This window comes from Bos indicus x Bos taurus, chromosome 7, assembly GCF_003369695.1.
Source record: "Bos indicus x Bos taurus breed Angus x Brahman F1 hybrid chromosome 7, Bos_hybrid_MaternalHap_v2.0, whole genome shotgun sequence".
Lineage (NCBI taxonomy): Eukaryota > Metazoa > Chordata > Mammalia > Artiodactyla > Bovidae > Bos > Bos indicus x Bos taurus.
The window spans coordinates 57,820,175-57,827,484 of NC_040082.1; the positions used below are offsets into that span (position 1 = coordinate 57,820,175).

The window sequence follows — 7,310 nt, forward strand, 5'->3', positions numbered from 1 at the left end:
CTAACTAAGTGTGAACTGTGTTAAGGAAGAGTTCGTCTGCTGAGAGCAGGGACTGTGCCAGGCTCAGTGGATTCTACCCCTCACTTAAGAAATGGTCTATTAAAGAAGAGCCTACTCCAGTAAAAAAACGGTGTTTATATAGCTTATAACAAAACCCTGCAGACCCATGCCACACACAGCTCTCTACCCTCTCACCCTACTACCTAGAGGCAACCATTTTCAACTTAAAATTTCAGGAAGAGCACAGAAGAACACTGGAATGGGACTGACTGGCCTCCAATCCATCTCTCCTACTTATCAGCCAAGTGACCTTGGTCAAGTGAATTGTAATCTTTTATCTTGGTTTCCTCATCTGTAAGATGGGAATGATAATTGTACCCTTCTCACGAGGTAACACATCGTTGACTGGCACATGGTCAACAAACGGTGATATGAAGAAGGCTCTAACTTGAAGAGCTGCTGGGAGCACAGATATGGATGTTTAGCTGCACACTGTCCAGATAAATGTAAGGCATGAACGTGAGTCGAAGGAAATGACAAGAACACAGACTCATTTGAAGAGGTCTGTCTCTTTTCTTTGTCTTAAGGCCAAACTCTGTTTATTCCTAGTTCCATTCCCTTCCTATCTCTTCTAAAACCTTGTCTCTATAATTATCCTGACCCTCATGACAAGCATTCATCTATTTTTTCTTTCTATGAAATATACACAGGCCTTTCCCATCTTGGAGAACATCCTTTATTTGATCCTCCTGTGTTTTTCAGCTCCTATTTCATTCTCTCCACTGTCAGATTTCTTAATTAGCACACACATTGCCTCCCATTCCTTCCTGACTCCTTCACTTTTCAGCTGCCTCCCAGCTTCCATTGCTGTTCTTCTGACACAGCTGTCACCAGGGTCATCAAAGACCACCTCATTAACCACCTGTGGGCCTTTGCTCAGTCAGCCTCCTTGACCCAGAGCATTTGACTCAGTTCACCATCCACTCCTTAACTCTCACATACCAAACTGCTTCATCATCTCTCTCTCTTATTTCTGTCAACTGTATCATTTCCCCCAACCATTCAGGAATAAACCTTGAACTCAAAGTTCATTCAGCTCCTTTCTCTGCCCACTCTCACATTACTTTTGAGTCTTACTGCAAATATTAGAAACTCGTTGAAACTAGCTTTTTAGAAAAGTCTAATCAGAATATGGAGGAGTGGGGGACAGCTTAATGGAGCCCCAAAGACAGGATGCAGCTGGAGCCCAGGAAAGCCCAGGACGGTAGACTTGGAGTTAATGAACTGAGTTCTCTCTCTCTAGATTTCTCCAGAAGGAGACTTTTGGGATGATCTGCACCCCGGAGTGTCAGGCACACCCACACCCAGCTAGTCACAAGTCCTGTAAAAATTGCCATCTTTTGTGTCAGGTCCTTGAATCTGTCTCCTCTCCAGCTTCCCTTGTACTGGATCTCCTGTGTTTGTTTACCTCCTGATTACTGTTTCTGCCATTGCTTCTTCCTCCTGACACTGAGTAACAGCACTGACCACATTTCAGTTCTCTGTCCATTGCTCTTTGTTTGACTATCCTTCTGGGCTGCTGACTCCTAAACAGGAGTAGAGTGGTTAAGAGCGTGAATTCCTGAGTCCTAATGGCCTGGGTTTGAATCCCCTACCACTTTCTGTGTTGTTGTTGTTTGTATTGTTTGTTTTTATTTATTTATTTTTGGCTGCATCTGGTCTTAGTTGCCCCAAGGCATATGGGATCTTAGTTCCTGGACCAAGGATTGAACCCATGCCTCCTGCAGTGGGGGCACAGAGTCCTAACCACTGGACCGCCAGGGAAGTAACCCCCAACTCCACTTTATAGTTGAGTGAACTTGGCAATGTTACTTGAATTTTTGAGCCTTAATTCCTTGTCTGTGAAATGGGGATAATACGGGTCCCTTCCTAACAGCGCTGATGTGAAGATTCACTGGGCAAGCACACATGAAGTGCTTACCCCTGCACACAGAAAGGAATTGATAAATGTCAGCTATTATCAGCCTTATCCTCGTTCTCTTTCCCAACATCACCAGCTAGTCTCTTCCATTGGATATCCTGCTGTGACCTCAGGTCCTCCTGTCAGAATTTGCAGGAGCCATTGGCTGAAAGATGCAGCTTTCTGAGTGCTGGAGGAGGGGCAAGCTGAAAAAGAGGAGTGGTCTCATCAGATCCTTGAAGGAATTCTGACCTAGCCTCAACCAGGCTCAAGCAGATAAGACTGAAGAACAGTTCCCCTGTAACCCTCCAAAAGCTGGCTGATTCTTGGAATCTGGGAGAACAGGCAGGGCTGTCTTTAAGAAAGTAAATGAAGGATGTGAATCCAACCTTTTTTAAAAAAAAGCCCTGGGGGTGGTGAGAGGAGAAGTAGCAGGATCAGTGGAGCTTCGGGGTGGGTGTGAAAGGTGAGAACAACACCCTCAGGGCGCTGAGCCGGCTTAGGCTGGGGCCTCCCTCCAGAGCTGGCGTTTGGCAGCACAGAAGCCAGAGGCGCTCCTGTTTTTAGCTGAGCTGTTGCACGTCCCCTTTGCTGCCCTGCGAACACTCCTCATTAAGCTCTTGTGCGGAACAGGGTGTACGGCTTTCACGTGCCCCTCAGCCTGGTGCTCCCACCTCCCTCTCTGCTGCTTGGGTGGCGGGATTAATACCAGCAGGAATGCCGTGAGGGGCAGTGCCCCACTGTCACTTGGTCCGGAACCAGAACTGGGGTCGTGGGCAGGAAAAGTAACCTCACTGAGAGCCCTTTGCTCTGAGGCAGAAGGCCAAGTAGTTAAGAGCTCTGGGCCGGAAGCAGAATGCACCCCTCTTTGAATGCCACTTCTGCCATGGCTATCTTTGGGATCCCAGGCAAGCTGTTTAACCTCTATGCTTCATCTGTACAATAGGGATGATAACTGCTCACTCGCTCAAACATGTCCAACTCTTTGCAACCCTTTGGACTGTAGCCCACCAGACTCCTCTGTCCATGAGAGTTTTGACTCAAGAATATTGGAGTGGGTTGCTACTTCCTCCTCCACTTCCGGACCCCGGGGGTTGAACCTGCATCTCCTGCATTGCAAGAGGATTCTTAGCTGCTGAGCCATTGGTGAAGACAGGGATGATAATAAGCCTATCTAATAGTTGTGAGTTTTAGTAAGATAATGCAGGTCAAGCATGAAGCTTAGTCAACTTAGACCACCTGGAACCAAGGGTCCTATCCTTATAGACACAGTCTTCCCCATCACCCCCACACACTCTGTTGTCTCTACCCTATCTGTGTTGTCCTCTATTTACATGTCTGTCTCTGCTATCAGACTATGAGCTCTAGTAGGTCAGCAACGGAATTGTATGAATCTGTGCCCTTGGTGCCCTGCTTAATAAATACATTTATTGTTGAAAGGAAGTGGTAAAATAATATAGAAGATTCAAGATTCTCTGGTCTCAGAGTCCCATCATTTCACCACAAATAGAGTGGTGTCAGTCACTGTCCTGGGGGCTGGGGATTCCACAATGAATGGAACAGGTTGAGCTCCAGGCCTCATGGTATGAACTGTCCAGGGAGTGACAGACATTAAAGATATAACCAAAATGATGATATATTACAACTGGAGCATTGCTAGTAAGAAGCCTGGGCTGTAGTATAAGAGCAGAGACTACATTTGAGGGTGGTAATGGAGAATCAGGAAGTTTCCTGGATGATGTAACAAGTAAACTGAAGCCCTAAGAATGGGCAGCCTGGGTTGAAGTGGAAGGTGGAAAATAGCCTTCCAAGCACAGGAAACAGCATGTGCAAAGGTCCCGAAGTGCAAGGGAGCTAGGCTGCTGTGCAGAACTTAGTGACTGGTGCCTAGGATGGAGTGGTCAGTGGCTTCTCCAAGGCCAGAAAGCTGGGAGCATGGATTATGCAGAGCCTTGTAGGTTATGGTGAGAATCTAAGCCTTTATCGTGATGATAATAGATAACATTTATTCAATTTTATGTGTGTTTGTACTGAATAGAGCACTTTATGTGTGTTTTCTCATTTACTTTTCACAGTCCCCCAGGAGGGTGGTGATATTATTCCCATTTTGCAGATGACGAAACCCTGGCTCAGAGGTTAACTTGTTCAAGGTCAACCAGTTGGCAGTGACCGATATGGGATTTGAACCATCAGGATGCCAATGCTTGCCCTCTTAATCCCTGTGTGGCTCAACGTATGGGCTAAACGTCGCCTTCAGTCCGTGCGCTTCATCCTCAAAGCCTGCATTTTACTCTCAGCATGTTCCCAGTCCTTCTCCCGGGAACTGGAGGAACTCACGCAGAGGCTCGCCCGGATGAGATGAGCTCCCTGGCGGCGGGCCGGACTGAGGGTAGGGGCGGGCACCCAGCCGCCTCTGCGCAGGCCTCCTCCACCCACGTGAGGGGTCGGGGCGCGGGCGCCTGGAGTCGTGGAGCGCGGCCGCAGTGCGGTGGGCACTGGTATGTATGCTAGCGTTGCCGCGGCGGCTGTGAAATCTGGAGGTATCGGACCCCAGAGAGCCGCGGGGGTGTGGGGAAGGAGGGGCGCCCCTCGGCGTCCTGCCGAGGGCCCTCTCTCCCGGCGATGCCCCCCGTAGTCCGGATCACGTTCCCTCCAGTCTTGAGGGAGAAAACAGCGTTCATTTCTGATTTAAAAATGACTGTTTTAAAAATGGGTTTTATTTTTTCTCTCTGTCCTCTTCCAGAGCTAGAAAGGGGCGGAAAGCGACAGCGAGAATCCATTCCAAATGAGCAGCCAAGAGGAGACGCGGCAGCTCCCAGATGTTGATGTTTTGTTTTTTGACATAAATCTTTGCACTCATATGGGAGTTTTCATTGATTTATGTTTCCATCTGCTGAATTTCCTTTTATTTATTTAATACGGCTTTTTGGGGAAATCTTGCTCGGAAGCTCTGGAGGAGCATAAACTGTGCCCACCGCTGTACCCCTCCCCCCTCCTCCAAACCTTGGTTGCCAGGAGGAGGGGAGTGAGTGGCACCCCGTGGAGAAGGCAGCGGCAGGTCCTCTTCTGAGGGGGCGGGGCAGGCGCCCTAGGTCCCCGTCAACATGGCTGTTGCCCTGCTTGGTGCGTGCAAACCCGACAAAGAAACGGCAGGAGAGACTCCAGTCTGTTCCTTCTCCCTCCTGCCCACCCACAGTACTGCCCTCCCTTCACGCCAAGACACTTACTCTCCATCTAACAGTGGATGTCTTATTATACAAATTAAAGAGTATCTCTTTCTACACCCCACCTCCGCCCCTGCACACACCACCCCAGTAGTGATTCTTAGAGCTTCACTTCTAGAGTCAGACTGCCTGAGTCTGAATCCTGACTTCACTTTGCATAGTGAATTCTTGAGCACCTTAACTACTCTGAGCCTCTAAAATGAGCCTGTAAAACTACTCTGAGCCTGTAAAATGGGGATGATTATTGTTTCTTCCTCAGATACAGTTACAGTTTACAGATGAGACATTGATGCTGAGGGTAGTTAAGAGATTTGCCTGACTAGCTTGGAGCCAGGACACATTCCTATGTCTTTCTGATCCTCACCCTACTCACTCCCAACTCTTGCCCCACTGTTCCTCCAGCTTTCTCAGGATAGGCCATTTGCAGCAGAAAGGGGGCACCCTCTTTTCCATGAGGCAGAAGAAAAGATTAGTAGTTATGGTTTAGGATGTCTGACATCTTAGAACAATATCCATCTAACCTTAGAACACAGGCCCTGATTTGGGCAGCACCCACAGGTCATCTCATCCTGTCTTCTACCTAATCCATTCAGACTTTCCCCACAGATACAGAAAACTCACCTCCTTATAGCCCCTTATATTTGAGGGCGCCTCTAGGTGGCTCAGACGGTAAAGCATCTGTCTACAATGCGGGAGACCCAGGTTCAATCCCTGGGTTGGGATCCTCTGGAGAAGGAAATGACAATCCACTCCAGTACTATTGCCTGGAAAATCCCACGGACAGAGGAGCCTGGTAGGCTGCAGTCCATGGGGTCACAAAGAGTCGGACACGACTGAGCGACTTCACTCACTTTCTAGGTATCAGGAGACTCACAAACCCTTTGAATGTAACAAACCACGATTTCCACAGACCAAGCGCCTTAAGACCCCTTGTTGCTCAGAGGGAGGGATTATTCAGTGTGAGATTTTTCCTTAGCACGTGAGAGTTGGACAGTGAAGAAAGCTGAGTGCCAAAGGATTGATGCTTTTGAACTGTGGTGTTGGAGAAGACTCTTGAGAGTCCCTTGGACTGCAAGGAGATCCAACCAGTCCATTCTGAAGGAGATCAGCCCTGGGATTTCTTTGGAAGGAATGATGCTAAAGCTGAAACTCCAGTACTTTGGCCACCTCATACGAAGAGTTGACTCATTGGAAAAGACTCTGATGCTGGGAGGGATTGGGGGCAGGAGGAGAAGGGGAAGACAGAGGTGAGATGGCTGGATGGCATCATTGACTCGATGGACATGAGTCTGAGTGAACTCTGGGAGTTGGTGATGGACAGGGAGGCCTGGCGTGCTGGGATTCATGGGGTCGCAAAGAGTTGGACACGACTGAGTGACTGAACTGAACTGAACTGTGAAGGACATTCCCTCCCTATGTATATTCCATCCAGTCCAAGTTTCTCTGCATGTGCTCTGTGGGGCTCTCCCTGCAGGGCAGGACATGGCTACATATCTGGGACTCTGTGATTGATTGCTTCTAAGCTCACTCTGTAGGTGCACATGTCCTTAACTCTTCATCCACACGAGCTGTTTTCTGAAACTCCCTTATATGATAAACAGACATGCTTGATGTCTCTGTATGTGCTCAGTGCGTTACAGGAAGTAACTCAAAATAAGATTATTAAAGAGAATGCGATGGTATAGGAGGGCACTTCTGTTCACTTTGCTCAGCAACTACCTGAAAGCGAAAGTCACTCAGTTGAGTCTGACTCTTGGCGACCCCATGGACTGTATAGTTCATGGAATTCTCCAGGCCAGGATACTGGAGTGGGTAGCCGTTCCCTTCTCCAGGGTATCTTCCCAACCCAGGGGTCAAACCCAGGTCTCCCGCATTGCAGGTGGATTCTTTACCAGCTGAGCCACCAGGGAAGCCCAAGAATACTGGAATGGGTAGCCTATCCCTTCTCCAGCAGATCTTCCCGATCCAGGAATCAAACCGGGGTCTCCTGCATTGCAAGAGGATTCTTTACCAACTGAGCTATCAGGCAAGCCCCCTACCCCCGCCCCCATTACCTTCTTCTTGAACTGAAACCTACTACTTGGTTACATAATTTATCCTTGAGATTGCCATGAGACAGAAAAGAA

At 48.5% G+C, this 7,310-nt stretch overlaps 1 long non-coding RNA gene across 1 annotated transcript; it reads left to right on the forward strand.

Annotated features, from left to right (window-relative positions):
* The first annotated feature begins 4,104 nt into the window (after positions 1 to 4,104).
* LOC113895229 lies at positions 4,105 to 4,837 on the forward strand. The gene is made up of 2 exons (XR_003511797.1): positions 4,105 to 4,458; positions 4,704 to 4,837. It is a non-coding gene; the product is annotated as an uncharacterized LOC113895229 (long non-coding RNA).
* The last annotated feature ends 2,473 nt before the right edge of the window (positions 4,838 to 7,310 follow it).